The sequence below is a fragment of the Lampetra planeri genome, chromosome 20, assembly GCF_965212315.1.
Source record: "Lampetra planeri chromosome 20, kcLamPlan1.2.h2, whole genome shotgun sequence".
In the NCBI taxonomy this organism is placed as follows: Eukaryota; Metazoa; Chordata; class Hyperoartia; order Petromyzontiformes; family Petromyzontidae; genus Lampetra; species Lampetra planeri.
In genome coordinates this window covers 4269708-4288491 of record NC_136126.1, presented here as the reverse complement: position 1 = coordinate 4288491, position 18784 = coordinate 4269708, and the positions used below count along the sequence as shown (strand labels likewise).

Here is an 18784-nt window from a genome sequence, read left to right as displayed (position 1 = left end):
AGATGGGAGAAAGAAGCCACTGAAAATACGCGTCCTGTAAACAACATCAATTAAGAGTTTGGTTGTTTTGCTGTCCAGGATGTTGTATGCGTTCACCCTTGTGTTCTGTAAATGTTTGCCTGGAGTCTGAGAGCAGTGATGGGGATTGTAGTGGAGACAGATTGTTGCTCATTAGCTCTTTAGGGCGAATGGAGAGGGGAGTTTTTGCACTTTGCCTCCAGAGAGTTTAACATGAGGTGTGCACCAAATGTTTAAAGTTTGCGACCTTTATTTTAAAAATTACGTGGATTTTGAAAACTCATTACCTCTTCATTTCACATGTATATATATTTTTTATTTTGAGTCAGTATTGGAGACGGGTGTGTTGCGTTTTATTCGTTCGTCCCTTGTGTAAATTTGTCCGACTGTAGTTTTGTTGTTATAGAAACACGCAAACAGGGATAGCTAGGGAACGAAATACAACAATGGCGCTGACGTTACTAAGTCAGACAAATCACTTTGGGGCATCAGCCAAACGACGTTGGTCCTGCCACCATGGTGATGGTGTATTCACAGATCAATCTGGGGTGGCATGGCTCAGTGGATCCTCGCTACACCGGTCTGGGTAAAACAACATGTGCATTGTCGTTGTCTTCTCGCACCATGTGCACCTTTAGCATGTGACCTGTTGTTCTCTTTTAGCCCCGCCCCCCCCCCCCCCAATACGTTCCATTCATTGGCTACCACACTCAGATAAGCTCCTCGTTCATAAAAGTTGAAGGCGGTATAGTACTATAGTAATAGAGCAAGTGCAGAATCACTGAACAGGAATTTAGTTAAATTTGTATTATTTTATTATTTCCCTTCTACGTGACTTTACCGAAAGAACCAAGAATAGGAAATGAGAGCTTAAAAGCATTTAGCGCGGGGCCCTTGAAAGTGCGGGGCCCGTAGCATATGTAGCTACTTGTGCTGCTAGGATAATCCGGCACTGGAAATATGGCCATGGCAAGGTGGATTGACGGATCGGGCTGTGACTTGTACCGCATTGCCAGCTTTCTCGATGCCTCATTTGGCAACGGGAGGTTTCGCGTGGCTTCAACAGGGTCATATACAGTATAGTCACCCCCCCCCCTTCACTACACCATGCACACGTGGGGGAGGCAAATCGAGAAATTATCTCAAAAGAAAAGAAATAAACGCATGAATATAGCCTCTTGTGACATCGCTGAGGTTTTTCGCTTGTTTTTAGTTCCTTGGCTGCCCTGGGACTCTGTGTTCCCCCCACTGCATGCTCGAGTGGATTTTGACCACAGATGGCATTCGCGTTTCGCTTAACGGACAGGGCTCATTATTCACGGCGCCGTTCAGTGAGAGGACAACCCGCGTTTGCCCAACGGTGGTGAGACGTTAGCTACCTCACCTGGTGGTATACAGGAGGTGGCTGGGGCCAATCCTAAACCCTGACGCTTGCTGAATATTAGAAGTGTTTTTTTTCTCCCTCCGGGTCCCTCCGGGTTTTCCCTCCACGTTTAGACTCAAAGTGCGTTCATCGAGTTTGGCTTCTCTACATTTCCACACGACAGGGCCACTTCGCTGAGCTGTCATTTGTGTCCGGGTCTCTTCTGCAAAAAGAGCTATATATTCTCCAGTGGGCCTTACCTGGTAAAATGAAAAAAAAAGTTCAGTAGTTTACGAGTCCAGTCTCACCGGCAGTTTCCCTTTCCTGTCGGGGATAAAGACGAGACCCCCACCACCACCCCCACCACTCTCCCTCCGCTCTCCATCGTGCAGTCGCTGTGCTGCGTGGCGGTCTCAGTGGCCTCCCTCACAGAACAGAGCTCGAATTGTGGCGGGGTTGTTGTTTCTGCCTGATAGGGCTTCAGTTAAGGTAAAGGTGCAGCCCTGCAATTTGCTCCCTCAAGCCACCGCAGACGCCTGCACAACGGGGGGGGGGGGCTCTTAAGGCTCTGAGAGCCGCGCTCTCCCGATGGCGTTTGGCCCACTCTGTCGAGCTTGGGTGGCCGGACGTCTTGGGAAGAGGTGGCTGTTCCCACGCTTTACGCCACCACACGTGCCCCCTCCGATCCACCCTGGTGCCGCACTGCCGAGTCCAGGGGCTCGGCAAGCAAGAATAACAAGAAAAAAAGAGTCATTTTTTTGGGTATAATTCTGTAAAAAAACGAAAACCCCACTCACTATTTCAAGGAACCGCAACGCAACGTGAACACCACGAGACGGCGGTCCTTGATGAAGAACAGTAACGAAGCAGCGGACCTTAAAAAACCTCACGCGGCTCCGGGGTCCGCAGGTTTGCCCCGTCCTGGGCGGACTAAGTCGGGGTTCGGGGGGCGGGTGAAGGTGTTCAAGGAGCTTGCCGCGGCGGGCGTGGTTTTTTTCAGCTGCCGCGCCGAGAGATCGAAGCGGAGGGCCTCTCTCTGGATCGCAAGGCCGGCGCGCTGCCCCCGTTTGCAGCACGGCAGCCTCGCTGCTGCTCACTGAAGAAACAGCGAATAGTTTTGCGTTTTACACATCGTGACAATAAGCAGTGTTTTTTTTTAAATGAATGATAACAAGTACTGCGGTGTGGAGGGGTGTAGCGTTTAAGGCGCTGCGCTCTTGAGTTTTGATTCCAAGCCATGGCCAACCATCAGTGGATAATGACATATTTCTCTTTCTTTCTTTTTTAATCAGGTAAAGCTCACTGGGGTAATAGCTCTTTTTCAGAGGCGACTGGGCCACACATGGCCGCTCGTCGAAATGGCTCATGTAATAATGTGGGAATTTATCGTCGCAGGCATACAATCTAAATTTATGTTTTTTAAATGTGAGGAGCAAAACCGGAGGAACCCGGAGCAAAATCAACGCGGCCACCACGGGGGAGAGAGATCACGTCAACTCCAAATATACGGCTGGCATCAGAGTCGGGATCAAACCCACGACCTCCTGCGTACCAGGCGAGGGAGATAACATCTCCCAAACGCGGGCCTGGCCACACCTGTCTTCACGAGCCCACACCGAATGGATGGATGTTGAACCTCTTTCATACCTAGATTTTAAGTTTTCGTGATTGCAAAGATCCAAAAACAATCGATTGTTTTGTCGCTGTGGTTGTCCCCACCTGAGGACGAACGCTTGTGTTGCGCCCGAAACGTCGTGATTTTTTATTTTATTTTATTTTCACCTACGTGACTTTACCGAAAGAACCGCAGAGTACTCTTTCACACCGTACATCGCCAACTGTGCTCATCGGTTGGCTACGTACGTACCAATGCGGTGAAGTAAGGTCAAACAAGCCCCAATGACAGGTCGCGGTGGGGAGATTCATCCTGGCAATGACTTAACAAAGGGCCGCAGTTTATTATTTTAATCAGGGCGACAGGACGTTAGATATCTGCAGTGGTTATTGAATTCTGTCGGGTTTTTTTCCTTTCGTTTTTGTTTTATTTTTACATATATGTTTTTTTTGCCGTTTTGCTGCACATGCCTTCGTCGCGACAGACGTCAATTCCGCGAGGCGATGAGTGAAGCGTGCTGCCGTTCGCTTCCTCGCGAACTCAGCGCGGCCCATTGTGCCCCAGCAAGGGGACAGCGCGTCCTGAACCTTGGTGCTTCAACAACAACAACCAGAAGAAAAAAAAAACTCTCGAGTGGCACCTCCAATTGTGAGCCACAACAGCACGCTGTATCGGGACACATGAACCCTGTTTTTTTTTCTTTCAAGGAAATACTTTTGTCGCAGATGGCGATCAGTTAATTCATAATAAAGGTGTTTGGGTTAGATTGCGTACGTAGAAATGTGCCGTAACCAGCATCATCGGGCGATTTGGCAAATCAGCCAAAATTCTGGATGTAATTATCAGCGAAACGTCGTACGCAAATTGTAATTGTTGCGGATTTAATTTCCAACACACCGGTGGGCTGAAGTAGTAGCTAATTGGCGCGTTGTTTACGTGACAAATCTCTTACTAAATGGCTGTGTCGGGTGGTGGAGGGTTACGACACATTTATACTTACGCGATCTAACCAAAACACCTTTATTATGAATAATATTGGTCGCGAAATCCCGCTACGTGTTAAACCAATCAGTTCATTGTTTACAGCTCTTTTGCTGAAGAAGCAGCGTCGGTGCAGATTTCATTCTCACGCTGGGTGTTCTCCGAGGCTGGAACTCGAACTCAAGTTACCGGGTTCGTAGCAGAGTGAGTTAACCCACCTTGCGGCTGCTTTATCCCTGCGATTGTGATGTAACAATAACATCTGTAACTTACCACCCCTGGGTCATTGTGTGCAGGTGAAGGGGCGCGCCGAGAACTGCTTCTGATGTTGCCACTAGATGTTGGCCGTGGCCACTGCTTCACGGTGCATAGGGCGCCACGGTGGCTGGGAGATGTTAACTACCTCGCCTGGTGTACAGGAGGTCGTGGGTTCGATCCCGACCCTGACGCCTGCTGCTGTATATTTGGAGTTTGCGTGTCTCTTTCTCTCTCATCATCATTGCGGTGGCTAGGAGATGTTAACTACCTCACCTGGTGTACAGGATGTCGTGGGTTCAATCCCGACCCTGACGCCTGCTGCTGTATATTTGGAGTTTGCGTGTCTCTCTCATCATCATCGCGGTGGCTAGGAGATGTTAACTACCTCGCCTGATATACAGGAGGTCGTGGGTTCGATCCCGACCCTGACGCCTGCTGCTGTATATTTGGAGTTTGCGTGTCTCTCTCATCATCATCGCGGTGGCCAGGAGATGTTAACTACCTCGCCTGGTGTACAGGAAGTCGTGGGTTCGATCCCGACTCTGACGCCTGCTGCTGTATATTTGGAGTTTGCGTGTCTCTCTCTCTCATCATCATCGCGGTGGCTGGGAGATGTTAACTACCTCACCTGATATACAGGAGGTCGTGGGTTCGATCCTGACGCTGACACCTGTTGCTGTTTATTTGGAGTTTGTACATTCTCCCCGTGGTCGCGTGGATTATTCTCTGGGCCCTCTGGTTTTGCCCTCCACATTTAGAAACACGCGTTTAGAGTATTTGGCTGCGATACATTGTCACATTACAAGCCACTTCGTTGAGCTTTCATTTGTGGCCAGGTCGCTTCTAAAAGTAACTATATAGCTCAGTAGGCCTTACCTCGTAAAATAAAAATAAAAGTGTTTTTAATAGTATTTAATGTAATTGCAACTTTTATTATGATTTTTTTTGTCGTCACCATTAATAAAACGCATTCCTTGTGAGGGAGCTGGTAGGAAGGTTGGGTTGCTCGGTCAATGGCCAGGGTCAACGGCGGCGTGGTGTATTCCGCAAATATGCCCGACTGTGAGAGCGGGCACAAGCCGGCGTGAGTAGGTTAAACGTTGAGTTTTATAAGGGCACCACGGGGTGACCAGCCCCTCCCCACCCCACCCAGCCCCTCCCCACCCTCCCCACCCAGCCCCTACTCACCCTCCCCACCCAGCCCCACCCTCCCCTCCCCTCCCAACCCAGCCCTTCCCTCCCCACCCAACCCCTCCCTGCACGACGGACGGACGGACACAATAATCCCCTGTGGGCTGGTGGAACCGGTGGGTTCCTACCAGTATAATCGATTGCTGTATTTTACTGCTATTGACATAGAGTCATTTTCGATGACTATGCGAAGTCCTGAAATTACTTGCTCGCTGGTCTATTTGCTTTTTTTTGGTAAGCTTATAGATTTGTCTAGGGCATTATTTGCATGCCCCCTGTTGGGGCACTGGCTCAGTCGCCTGTGCTGTCCAGTCGTCCTAGCCTGCTCGTCGACCGTGTGTTCTATTTAATCGCTTAAGAGAATAATAATGATAATATTACTTCGAATTATTACGCTCCATGTTAAACTGACAAGAATTTGATCGATGCTGCAGCCGTTATCGCGTCGCACCGTGAACACCTTGGCGACCCGAGTTCAACTCACGCCGCTCACGACAAAAGTCGTTGGCGAGCGATATCCGACCACCTTCGCCAATCCGCACTGACCAGCGTGGTGAAGTATGGTCAGACAACCGCCTCGACCCACAACGGCATTGGGAGAGACTTCATCCAGCCTTGTATCAATGAAGGCCTGTGAAGTAAAAAAAACATTGACAAATACGGCAGAGGTTTTTCAATGGAAATCGCCAGAAATACAAACATTTTCAGAGGCATCTTCTTGGTTCTTTGGGTAAGTCACGTAGAATGGAAATAAAAAGATAATAAAAATAAAACATAACAAAATAATGTAATGTTTTATTTTTATTATTTTATTATTTCCATTCTTTTTACCGAAAGAACCAAGAAAATAATAAAAATAAAACAACAAAATAATGTAATGTTTTATTTTTTATTATTTTATTACTTCCATTCTACGTGATTTTACCGAAAGAACCAAGAAGATGAATCCCTGCAGTCACGAAAGCTTTAAATCGAAATTTTCAGAGGCATTTTAGTCACCTCCCACGAATGGCAAAAAGCCTCTGGACAAATCCTCGGGAATGCGCCCGCCCCGATCTCACCACATCTCGACAGCTCAGCAGGCTCGAGTTTAGATCGAGCCTGGAGTGAGTGTCAACCACGGTGCGTGATTAAAACAGATGTTACAGGCTGCTGTGTGGGCTCCGTTGCTGGCTACAGAAGGAAGTGCGGAATACGACATTGTTGGGGTGTACTCTGCTCCCACATCTACGCTCCTCCCTACCTCCACCGACCCGCGTGTGGATGATGGTCGGACAGCCTCCGTGGCCAGTATGGCGTGAGTGAAGTCCTCTCCCAGCAGTAGATTGGCAAAAAGGGACGTACGGTACACAATAAGTACAGGCGCATGCTTGCACGTGGAACAAACATGCCGACACTCACACTCCTGCTTCTTCCCTGAAAGCACAGAGAGTCGTGTGAAATAGAAACCTGACGTCATTATGGTTTTCATGCTGGGATGTGCACTGACCAGAGGTGTGGACTCGAGTCATGCGACTTGGACTCGAGTCAGACTCGAGTCATGATTTTGATGACTTCAGACTCGACTTGGACTTGCCTCATCTTTGACTCGACTTGACTCGGGACTCGAGAGCAAAGACTTGAGACTTACTTGTGACTTGCACAACAATGACTTTGTCCCACCTCAGAGGTGTGGACTCGAGTCATGCGACTTGGACTCGAGTCAGACTCGAGTCATGATTTTGATGACTTCAGACTCGACTTGGACTTGCCTCATCTTTGACTCGACTTGACTCGGGACTCGAGAGCAAAGACTTGAGACTTACTTGTGACTTGCACAACAATGACTTTGTCCCACCTCAGAGGTGTGGACTCGAGTCATGCGACTTGGACTCGAGTCAGACTCGAGTCATGATTTTGATGACTTCAGACTCGACTTGGACTTGCCTCATCTTTGACTCGACTTGACTCGGGACTCGAGAGCAAAGACTTGAGACTTACTTGTGACTTGCACAACAATGACTTTGTCCCACCTCAGAGGTGTGGACTCGAGTCATGCGACTTGGACTCGAGTCAGACTCGAGTCATGATTTTGATGACTTCAGACTCGACTTGGACTTGCCTCATCTTTGACTCGACTTGACTCGGGACTCGAGAGCAAAGACTTGAGACTTACTTGTGACTTGCACAACAATGACTTTGTCCCACCTCAGAGGTGTGGACTCGAGTCATGCGACTTGGACTCGAGTCAGACTCGAGTCATGATTTTGATGACTTCAGACTCGACTTGGACTTGCCTCATCTTTGACTCGACTTGACTCGGGACTCGAGAGCAAAGACTTGAGACTTACTTGTGACTTGCACAACAATGACTTTGTCCCACCTCAGAGGTGTGGACTCGAGTCATGCGACTTGGACTCGAGTCAGACTCGAGTCATGATTTTGATGACTTCAGACTCGACTTGGACTTGCCTCATCTTTGACTCGACTTGACTCGGGACTCGAGAGCAAAGACTTGAGACTTACTTGTGACTTGCACAACAATGACTTTGTCCCACCTCAGAGGTGTGGACTCGAGTCATGCGACTTGGACTCGAGTCAGACTCGAGTCATGATTTTGATGACTTCAGACTCGACTTGGACTTGCCTCATCTTTGACTCGACTTGACTCGGGACTCGAGAGCAAAGACTTGAGACTTACTTGTGACTTGCACAACAATGACTTTGTCCCACCTCAGAGGTGTGGACTCGAGTCATGCGACTTGGACTCGAGTCAGACTCGAGTCATGATTTTGATGACTTCAGACTCGACTTGGACTTGCCTCATCTTTGACTCGACTTGACTCGGGACTCGAGAGCAAAGACTTGAGACTTACTTGTGACTTGCACAACAATGACTTTGTCCCACCTCAGAGGTGTGGACTCGAGTCATGCGACTTGGACTCGAGTCAGACTCGAGTCATGATTTTGATGACTTCAGACTCGACTTGGACTTGCCTCATCTTTGACTCGACTTGACTCGGGACTCGAGAGCAAAGACTTGAGACTTACTTGTGACTTGCACAACAATGACTTTGTCCCACCTCAGAGGTGTGGACTCGAGTCATGCGACTTGGACTCGAGTCAGACTCGAGTCATGATTTTGATGACTTCAGACTCGACTTGGACTTGCCTCATCTTTGACTCGACTTGACTCGGGACTCGAGAGCAAAGACTTGAGACTTACTTGTGACTTGCACAACAATGACTTTGTCCCACCTCAGAGGTGTGGACTCGAGTCATGCGACTTGGACTCGAGTCAGACTCGAGTCATGATTTTGATGACTTCAGACTCGACTTGGACTTGCCTCATCTTTGACTCGACTTGACTCGGGACTCGAGAGCAAAGACTTGAGACTTACTTGTGACTTGCACAACAATGACTTTGTCCCACCTCAGAGGTGTGGACTCGAGTCATGCGACTTGGACTCGAGTCAGACTCGAGTCATGATTTTGATGACTTCAGACTCGACTTGGACTTGCCTCATCTTTGACTCGACTTGACTCGGGACTCGAGAGCAAAGACTTGAGACTTACTTGTGACTTGCACAACAATGACTTTGTCCCACCTCAGAGGTGTGGACTCGAGTCATGCGACTTGGACTCGAGTCAGACTCGAGTCATGATTTTGATGACTTCAGACTCGACTTGGACTTGCCTCATCTTTGACTCGACTTGACTCGGGACTCGAGAGCAAAGACTTGAGACTTACTTGTGACTTGCACAACAATGACTTTGTCCCACCTCAGAGGTGTGGACTCGAGTCATGCGACTTGGACTCGAGTCAGACTCGAGTCATGATTTTGATGACTTCAGACTCGACTTGGACTTGCCTCATCTTTGACTCGACTTGACTCGGGACTCGAGAGCAAAGACTTGAGACTTACTTGTGACTTGCACAACAATGACTTTGTCCCACCTCAGAGGTGTGGACTCGAGTCATGCGACTTGGACTCGAGTCAGACTCGAGTCATGATTTTGATGACTTCAGACTCGACTTGGACTTGCCTCATCTTTGACTCGACTTGACTCGGGACTCGAGAGCAAAGACTTGAGACTTACTTGTGACTTGCACAACAATGACTTTGTCCCACCTCTGGCACTGACTGTGCTGTTGTGATGAGAAAGCATTGTCATGGGCTTTGCGCAGAACATCGATCGTTTCACAATCCACTGTTATAGCTTGCTACACCTTATTGCAGACCGCCCGAGCTACTTTTACGTTCCGTATTCTGCCCCCCAAGTCAGGAGCACGACAACCGAGAGTGCAGGCGGTGCAACTGCACAGATGATCCACGGATCAGAGGGACAAAAGAAGCCGGGCTATGAAGAGCTGGGAAATCGGACGAGGGGCTCCAAATCCATCCCTTACACCCAGAGCCACAGCCACCGACGCTACTCCACTGGCGCCAGAGATGCACTGAGAGTCTGGATCCTAGAATCAGAATCAGACACCTCGGACTGGGCGTCTCTTTCTCGAGAGGATTATAAACGGCCACGTCAGACGGTGGCGTGGCAGAGGGCGCAAACGGGTTTTGATTCCTTACCCGTACCTGGCCGCACCAGGGTCGCAAACGGGTACCCGTACCCGGCCGGGTACGGGTACCCGTACGCTACCCATACCCTTACCCTACCCGAAATGAGTGACAAACGGTTACTCACCGGTGACTCACGGCCTACCCGTACCCGTACCCGGCTGCACCAGGGTCGCAAACGGCTGCCCGTACCCGTACCCGGCCGGGTACGGGTAGCCGGGTATCGGGTAGGGTACGGGTATCGGGTACCCGGTTGTGACCTCTGTGGCGTGGGCGATGAAGTTTGCAGGCGGTGAAACTGCACCTGGGCCCGTCCAAACAGTGGGATACGAAAGAAGTGGAAAATTCGACAGAGGGCCCTAATTGTGTATTTTTGCACCGAGTCCAATGCCGACTCCGCTATGCCACTAATCCCAGCCTGCTCCCCCATTATTCCATTGTCCCCACCCCTCCCCCGCCCCAGGAACTGATCAACCAATTAGTAACAGCGCGCTGGGGGAGGTCACCACGAAGGGAACCACGCGATCCTTCGGTTGAAGATGTGCAACGGGATATTGTGTTTATTTAAAACCGTTGCATGTGCCACAGCGTTCACGTTAAAGCGTTGCAACAATAAGTCGAGTGCACGTTCGTGGCACTGCTTTATACCGTGTGTGTGTGTATATATATAGCCGAAATGAAAATAAAAAAAACATTGTCCTGGTCCAAGAAGAAAAAAAACCCTCCCACAATATGCCAGTGTCGATTACGCGAATGAATGCACATCCAGTCGGAGCTCAGTAGAGGTCCACATTTTCTTTTGTGTTCGAGTAACCGGGCGAAAAAAAAACAGAGTAAGCAGATTAAGCCGCCGCAGCTTAGCGCCGCAGTTAAGGTTATGCCCATCGGTGTGGAATGGTTATTTCAACGATTTTCCAAAAGGAATAAGATGTTTGCCGCAAACTGGTAGCGTCAGTGCCGTCACAAGGTGGAACCCAATTCTTGCTGCGTAGCCTTCATCTTGCTGCGGCGACGTCAGGGCTTGAGGGAGGGGGGAGGGGGACATTTGTAAAGTCTGTCGGATAAAATATTCATAAGGATGGTTTTTGTAAAAGCTTGCTCCTATTTTTGGATTCGGCATGTTGTAATGACAGACGGGGGGTGGGTGTGGGTGGGTGTGGGGGGGGGCAACTCTGAGGTGTGCACAATATGTTCACAGGGAGACACAGAGAGACAGAGAGAGATGAGCTGCCACTTAAACTTTCCATCATTAACGGGAGTAAATACATCGAGAGGCAAAGGTCGTCGAGGCGTTCACGTCAGAACGCAGACAGCGCCTGAATGCGACGAAAGACCCCTCGGCAGTTAACAACCTCCTCCAGAACGGCTGACTCACTCACTCACCCCAGGGCAAGTTGGTGTTGTCCGCCTGTAACTACCCACTGCTGGTGACCCCCAAGACAAGTTGGTGTTGTCTGCCTGTATCTACCCACTGCTGGTGACCCCCAGGGCAAGTTGGTGTTGTCTGCCTGTAACTACCCACTGCTGGTGACCCCCAAGACAAGTTGGTGTTGTCTGCCTGTATCTACCCACTGCTGGTGACCCCCAGGGCAAGTTGGTGTTGTCTGCCTGTAACTACCCACTGCTGGTGACCCCCAAGACAAGTTGGTGTTGTCCGCCTGTAACTACCCACTGCTGTTGACCCCCAGGGCAAGTTGGTGTTGTCTGCCTGTATCTACCCACTGCTGGTGACCCCCAAGACAAGTTGGTGTTGTCCGCCTGTAACTACCCACTGCTGGTGACCCCCAAGACAAGTTGGTGTTGTCCGCCTGTAACTACCCACTGCTGGTGACCCCCAAGACAAGTTGGTGTTGTCCGCCTGTAACTACCCACTGCTGGTGACCCCCAAGACAAGTTGGTGTTGTCCGCCTGTAACTACCCACTGCTGGTGACCCCCAAGACAAGTTGGTGTTGTCCGCCTGTAACTACCCACTGCTGGTGACCCCCAAGACAAGTTGGTGTTGTCCGCCTGTAACTACCCACTGCTGGTGACCCCCAAGACAAGTTGGTGTTGTCCGCCTGTAACTACCCACTGCTGGTGACCCCCAAGACAAGTTGGTGTTGTCCGCCTGTATCTACCCACTGCTGGTGACCCCCAAGACAAGTTGGTGTTGTCCGCCTGTATCTACCCACTGCTGGTGACCCCCAAGACAAGTTGGTGTTGTCCGCCTGTAACTACCCACTGCTGGTGACCCCCAGGGCAAGTTGGTGTTGTCTGCCTGTATCTACCCACTGCTGGTGACCCCCAGGGCAAGTTGGTGTTGTCCGCCTGAAACTGAAAGACCTCCCAGCCTATTGCCTTCCATTCCTTTCCCCTCCTCGGCTGTGCTTATCCAGTGGGGGCCCCCTCCTGAACGTTTTTTGTTGTTCTCTCTAAATGTATTTCGTCTCGCCGTCTCTTCCGCCGTCTTTCTCCTCCTTCTCTTGGCTTTGCCTCGGTCAACGTTGTCCCTCGTCTCTCGACAAAGGTCGTTCTCGTGACGCGTCCTGCGCCAACTTCCGATTTGTGGTTTCACTTTTGCTTTAAAACGAGCATTCGGTGGCAGATGCCAACGACAAATGAGACCGCCGTACAAACCTGCGAATCGGCGGACAGCCCTGCATCACACGACGCGAGTGCTGGTCACGTTTCAAATGTGGCACCGTCCGCCTCAGAGTCTGGTGGCACCAGCGGAAGAGCTAGTGCCTCGCAGGCGATGCGCGCGAGTTCAATTCCTGATTGGGCGTTCAACGCAGCCCGTAGTTCCTCCAGTGTCCATAAAATGAGTTCCACTTTGTCGGGAAGCGGTTGTTCTGTGGTGAGACCCGAGCTGCCATAGTAACGTGGAATGTGCATCTCTGGCTCAGGATTGTAAACAGGAGATCAACGACAGAATATCAACAAACTTGCCCCACCATGTGAATGTGGAATTTACACAACTGACTCATTGCAAAAAAAAAAAACAGGAAATCTGTTTCATCAACAGACACGCCCCCGCCATAGAAATGTGCAATTTCCACCTCTTGCTCAGGCCTGTTAAACAATGCTCATTAAGCAAGAAACATTAAAATAATGCCTCCCGTAGACATTTTAACCACCAATGAGTTATTGACTTATACAGGTAAAAAAAAAATGCCCTTTAAAATAACTGTTACGTTTCAAATTTGCTTCGCTTCGTCCGGAATTCCTGGAAGAGAGGAACACAATGCATGTTGCGGTCCCGCTATCGCTCCACGTGCAGTTCCCGAATCAGCCCGGCCGCCTGCCCGCTCCGATAGCACCGGGCTCCCCGTGCACCCTTGGACCTTGTCATACACGGTCTCCGACTAGCGCCACCCGTACGCACACTCGTGTTTCACATTTATCTTCACAGAATGTTAAGCGCTCAGAGCGGCATTCGAGACGATACAAACGAATCATTGATGAACAGATTACGGGACTCAAACGTAATCCCTAAGGCCCATCACGGCTGCCAAGGTACGAGTCACTGTGTGTGTGTGTGCTTACCTTACTCTCATAGACTGATGGTGCGTGTATTTTGTTTACCCGTTTTCACCACCTCGCCCAATGTCTGGGGCAGACGGGCACACATACATGTGGGCCGGTCGTCAGGCTCTGTAATTGGTTTGTGTTGACCTTTGGGTTCAGGGTCTTCCCAGCCAGGGTCAAATGACCCAAGCCCCACCCCACCCCACCCCCCGTGCCAATTGCTCAACGCAAACTTTGTAAGCTTCGCAGACTCAATCACGCTGGTGTTTTTGTTGTTCTTCCTCTCTGTAGTAGGATGACAAAAACAATCTTTACGAATGTATGGGGTCATCCGTGTATAGCTTCTCGACTCCAGTGATTGAATTCAGCCGGAAGGAGTCCCGGAAGACCGTTTCGGGAATTATTTTAACAACGCCACATGCATCTCGCCTTGTTTTTGTCCTCATAACAGTGTGTCATATAGGATTATTATGGACAGGCGTATCTTGTGCTCTTGTGATTTAGTGCCGTACGCCGATAACCAATGCTACAAGCCAGCCTAGAGGATTTTCCAGAAAAAAATCTAGTTTTAAATTACATGTATGGAGAGTTCGTACCAATGTGTTGATATAGAAAAACTTGCGTACTGTAAATATGAATTCATGTAATTACTCTTTCAATGGTTATTACATCCGTGTTACCGTTCAGTCGACTGAATATTAACACGAAGGTGCTCATCGCACCTCGGATTAGCATTCCCGGTTCATCGCACAGCCCACTAACACTGTGCCACTGGTCTACCCACAATTGCTCTCATATGGCATAGCCACAGTACATGACGATATTATACAAATACATTTTTCAAAAGCACTCAGCCAGATGTACCAAAAGCAGTGAACTTACATAGAGTGTGAAAGCGTTTCGTGAATCTTACGTGCGACAGAGATCTAACAAACATACATTAAGCGGGTCAGTGAAAACTATCAGGGTATCAAGGCAATAAATGCGTACGGCAGAACTGTGATACAATTATTTCGTTTAAATCTCTGAGAGCTTTTCTGATTCACTAAACGCTTTCACACTGTATGTGAGTTCACTGCTTTTGGTACATTTGCTTGAGTGCATTTGAAAATGTCTTTGTATAATATTGTCACATACTGTAGTTATGCCACGTGACATTTGGGGGTAGACCAGTGGCACAGTGTTAGCGGACTCGGCTATGAATCGGGCAACATGTGTTTGATTCCTGCCCATGGCTGGCATCAGTGACAAGTGGTATCTGAACCCAATCTAAACAAATAGTTTTTATTTTACCAGGTCAGGAACATTTTCAGAAGCTACCTGGCCATAAATGATAGCTCGAAGAAGTGGCTTATCTTGAAAAACCGGAAGACCTGGAGATAAATGCACGCGACCACGGGGAGAGAGATATGCAAACTCTGCCTTCACTGACACGCACTAACCAGAATGGTGAAGTATGGTCAAACAACTGTCATGACAAAATAAAGCATTGAGGAGGGCCTTTGTCCAAATTGACCAAGGGTGGCAACAAGTATTAGTTCAATTTTCTACTTAACAATTTCACATCACCCTGGCACCTGAGACCATCACGGTCTGTTGACGTTTCACCTGGTTAAACCAAACGTCGGTTTATTACGTTTCATTTCTTTGATTGGGAAAATCTCAGCCCACTCTTCATCCAGGCAAACTGCTGAGCACAGACTAAGTGTCACTAACCTCACGTTAAAACTAACAGTAACATCTTTAAGAATCACATTTCAAAGAAAAAGGCATATATTAGAAAAAATGACAAGAACATTGATTTTTTCTTAACTATTGTCAATACATGGTCCTCAGGCTATCATCGACTCAAGTGATAAAACAGTCGCGCTGTGGTAAACGCACCGCCAACCTTAACATAGTCAAGGCATCAAACCCGGAAATACTTCTCAAGAGATTGTTCGAATTCTTTTGCTGGTGGTGACTAAGAGAATGCTTATGCATCATAGGGAGTCGGGTTTCTACGACGCGTTATGGTTACGCGTTGCTGCTGCTATAAAGTTGCGTGTGAGTAATGCGCAATAGGTCAAATTCTTTCTGTTGTTAAACACAAGTCATAGATGGTTCAGATAAGATACGTGTGCATATGTGTAAAAAAGAACTCAGTTACACTATCTTGAGATGAATAAATGAGACGTCGCATATATAAAGCGAATGTAATCATTTACTTAATTATCCAGTAGAGACACGCTGAGTTCTAGGACTTTTTCCAGGAGGGTCTTGCGCTGGCTTTTTTAATCTTACAATGATTTCAGTCAATGAATGATGAGTGTTTACAGCAGAAGCCCTCTTGGTTCCACGAAACCGGCCGTTGAGTGATTTGGTCGTTAAGCGAGTATAGGACATACACGTTAAAGGCTTAATTTGTTCCGATAGCATCGAAAATTACCATTTTTGACCTAAAAAACGTACCTTACGATATTTAAACAATGTATATTAATACATAAATATAATAACAACAATTTGAACACATCATATATTAAAAAAAACATGCTTAATCAATGCATTAATTAATCATTACTGCCCCTATAACAGCCCGTCGTTAACAGGGGAATGGTCGGTAAGCGAACACATTGAGCTCTATGGAGGCACTACACTACTATACACTACACTATACACTACACTATACACTACTATACACTACACTATTATACACTACACTATTATACACTACTATACACTACACTACTATACACTACATGATACACTACACTACTATACACTACATTATACACTACACATTGAGCTTTATGGGGGCCTGTCGTTAAGCGATTAGTCGTTAACAGGGTGCTCGTTAAGAGGGGTTCTACGCTACACTACTATACTTTACACTACTACACTCTACACTACTATACACTACACTATACACTACACATTGGGCTCTATGGAGGCCTGTCGTTAAGCGATTAGTCGTTAAAAGGGGTGGTCATTAAGAGGGGTTCTACCATCTACAAGTGCGAGGAAACCGGAGCGCACGGAGACAACCTGCGCGTGCAAGGGGGCAACGCTCAATCCCCGCACAGATGGAAACAGATGGCGATCAGTCCACACTTGCTGTGGTGGCAACGCTCAATCCCCGCACAGATGGAAACAGATGTCGATCAGTCCACACTTGCTGTGGTGGCAACGCTCAATCCCCGCACAGATGGAAACAGATGTCGATCAGCCCACACTTGCTCCTCGGTGCTCACGGGAAGGGAGTTTCAAGACACTTGCCGGCTTCAACAGACCCAAATCGACTCCGACTACGATCCGCGGGGTCTCCGGCCCAAGGACGCTGGACACACCGCTGCCAGCTCACGTTCGGGAAGCATCCCCGAGTCTGAGCCAGTTCCGCAACAGACTCAAAACGGTGTTGCCGTTTCAGAGAGCTCGCTTCAAGTTCACATTCATTTATTAGGTATAGCCCTGTGAGCCATTCGGCTCTTGAATCTGGTGCAACCGCAACAAACATAAACATGAACAAAAAAAACATCTTACAGTGAATATGTGACTGAGTGCAAACAGAAAATCCAAGAAAAGACAGCAAAATATTGCAGAAAAAAACACCGTACACCAACGCTGTGTGCAAAAATCCCAGTGGGATGCAAGTCAAACAACAACAACAACAACCACTTCAACGTGCGATCCATGCGCATTCGCGATGGACTGGACTCACAAGAGTGCGCGATGTCAGATGCCCTGACTTAATTACTTGTGCGGCGAAATCCACCAAACCCTCGCTGCCTTCCGCAGTGCTGGCTTACAGGCAGTCACGTGCATAGTCACCGCCGCCTCGTTACGCACGATGCCCACGGTGCTATCATATCGCACGTGGTGCTGTGAAGAGCTGCCATTTCCCGAAGCGTCGCCTAATTTTTTATTTTATTCTAAGGCCACCGTGATATTGACGAAGGTGTTGAGTACTTGTTTGCTTATTTGTGCTTTTGCACCACTGCCAAATGCAGCAGCAGCAGCAGCAGCGTCAACAAATAACGCCTGCATGCGCAGTTTATGTGTGCCGTGTGTGCGTTTTGATACGGACCGTTTGGTATGGGAAAAGACAAAGCTGCAGCGCTGCAAAATCCTCGACCAGAGCCTACTCTTCCACGCAGGTGAGACGTTTAGGAAGACGTGGATGTACCCACACTTTACCCCACTTTTGCCAATCGACTTAACTGGTGTCCACGTGTATCCTGCTGGGTGGACAGGAACGGCTTGGGGGGTGGGGGGTGATTTAAGAACCCTGCATCATTATTTCACACCTCCCATTAGCACGGTCGACTACATACGGTGCGAAAGAAGTTTAGCAAACATACATACATATCCACCGCCCCCAACAAGAGATTGAACCTGTGACGTCTGGATAGCAGGTCACAATGTGCTAGCCATGAGACCACCACAACATCCCTGTGCTGTACGATAACACGTAACAACATGCTTCATAATATACCTTTCAAAGTGATGTATGTCAACATTCAATGTCGTACTCCGATTGTAAATGTTGTGGATTTGCTCTCCAACACACCGGTGTGCTGTGCTAGTGACGAATTGGGCACGTTCTGTTTACGTGACAACCCTTACTAGTTGGCTGTGTCGGGTAGTGGCGGGTTTCACGACACAAAAAAAAAACCTGTATTATGGATTAAAACAATATATCTTGCAAGGAATTTCCATAATACCTGCCATGCATTCATTTGCTTTTGTGTTTGTGTTGTTGTTGTTGTTGTGACTGATGTCTTTAGTCAATTACCTTTCTTATCACCGCCGAACAACGAGCGGTTTAATTATGTTTTCCCATTGCGCTGCGCGGCAGTACATGGGCTAGCAGAGAGAGAGAGTGAGTGGGCCCGGCCATATATACTTTGTTTTGTGACTTGGATGACAGCAGTGGGTGGGGTGGGGTGGGTGAGTGGATTTGTTGGGAGGGGGGTGGGGTGGGCCCTGATTGAGTAGCGCATGTGGGGGGTGCCTGCCCATGGGTGTGTGCGGGGAAATGTGGCGCTCGCGGAGAGCTGGAGTACGTGACATGGAATCGGCAACGCTTGCGGCACATAGAACCTTCTCTCTCAGTGTTACTGAATGTGAGGCTGCGGAAAACCCAACGCGCTTTATGACTTTCGCTGCTTCGCGTGTGCACTTGGCACGTCGCATGGAGCTGCTCGCGTGAGTTCGAGGAGTTTTGAACGCCGTAAAAACAAACTGACGAATTAAAGAGGGCTCGTGCCTCGTTTAAGACCCAAACAAAAGTTGTGGCCCATTTGCCTCGCCAACGAAAA

General features: G+C 48.6%; 1 long non-coding RNA gene across 1 annotated transcript; it reads left to right on the top strand.

Annotated features, from left to right (window-relative positions):
- The first annotated feature begins 11310 nt into the window (after positions 1-11310).
- LOC144724300 (uncharacterized) lies at positions 11311-18175 on the top strand. Its single transcript, XR_013586462.1, has 2 exons — positions 11311-13475; positions 14784-18175. It is a non-coding gene; the product is annotated as an uncharacterized LOC144724300 (long non-coding RNA).
- The last annotated feature ends 609 nt before the right edge of the window (positions 18176-18784 follow it).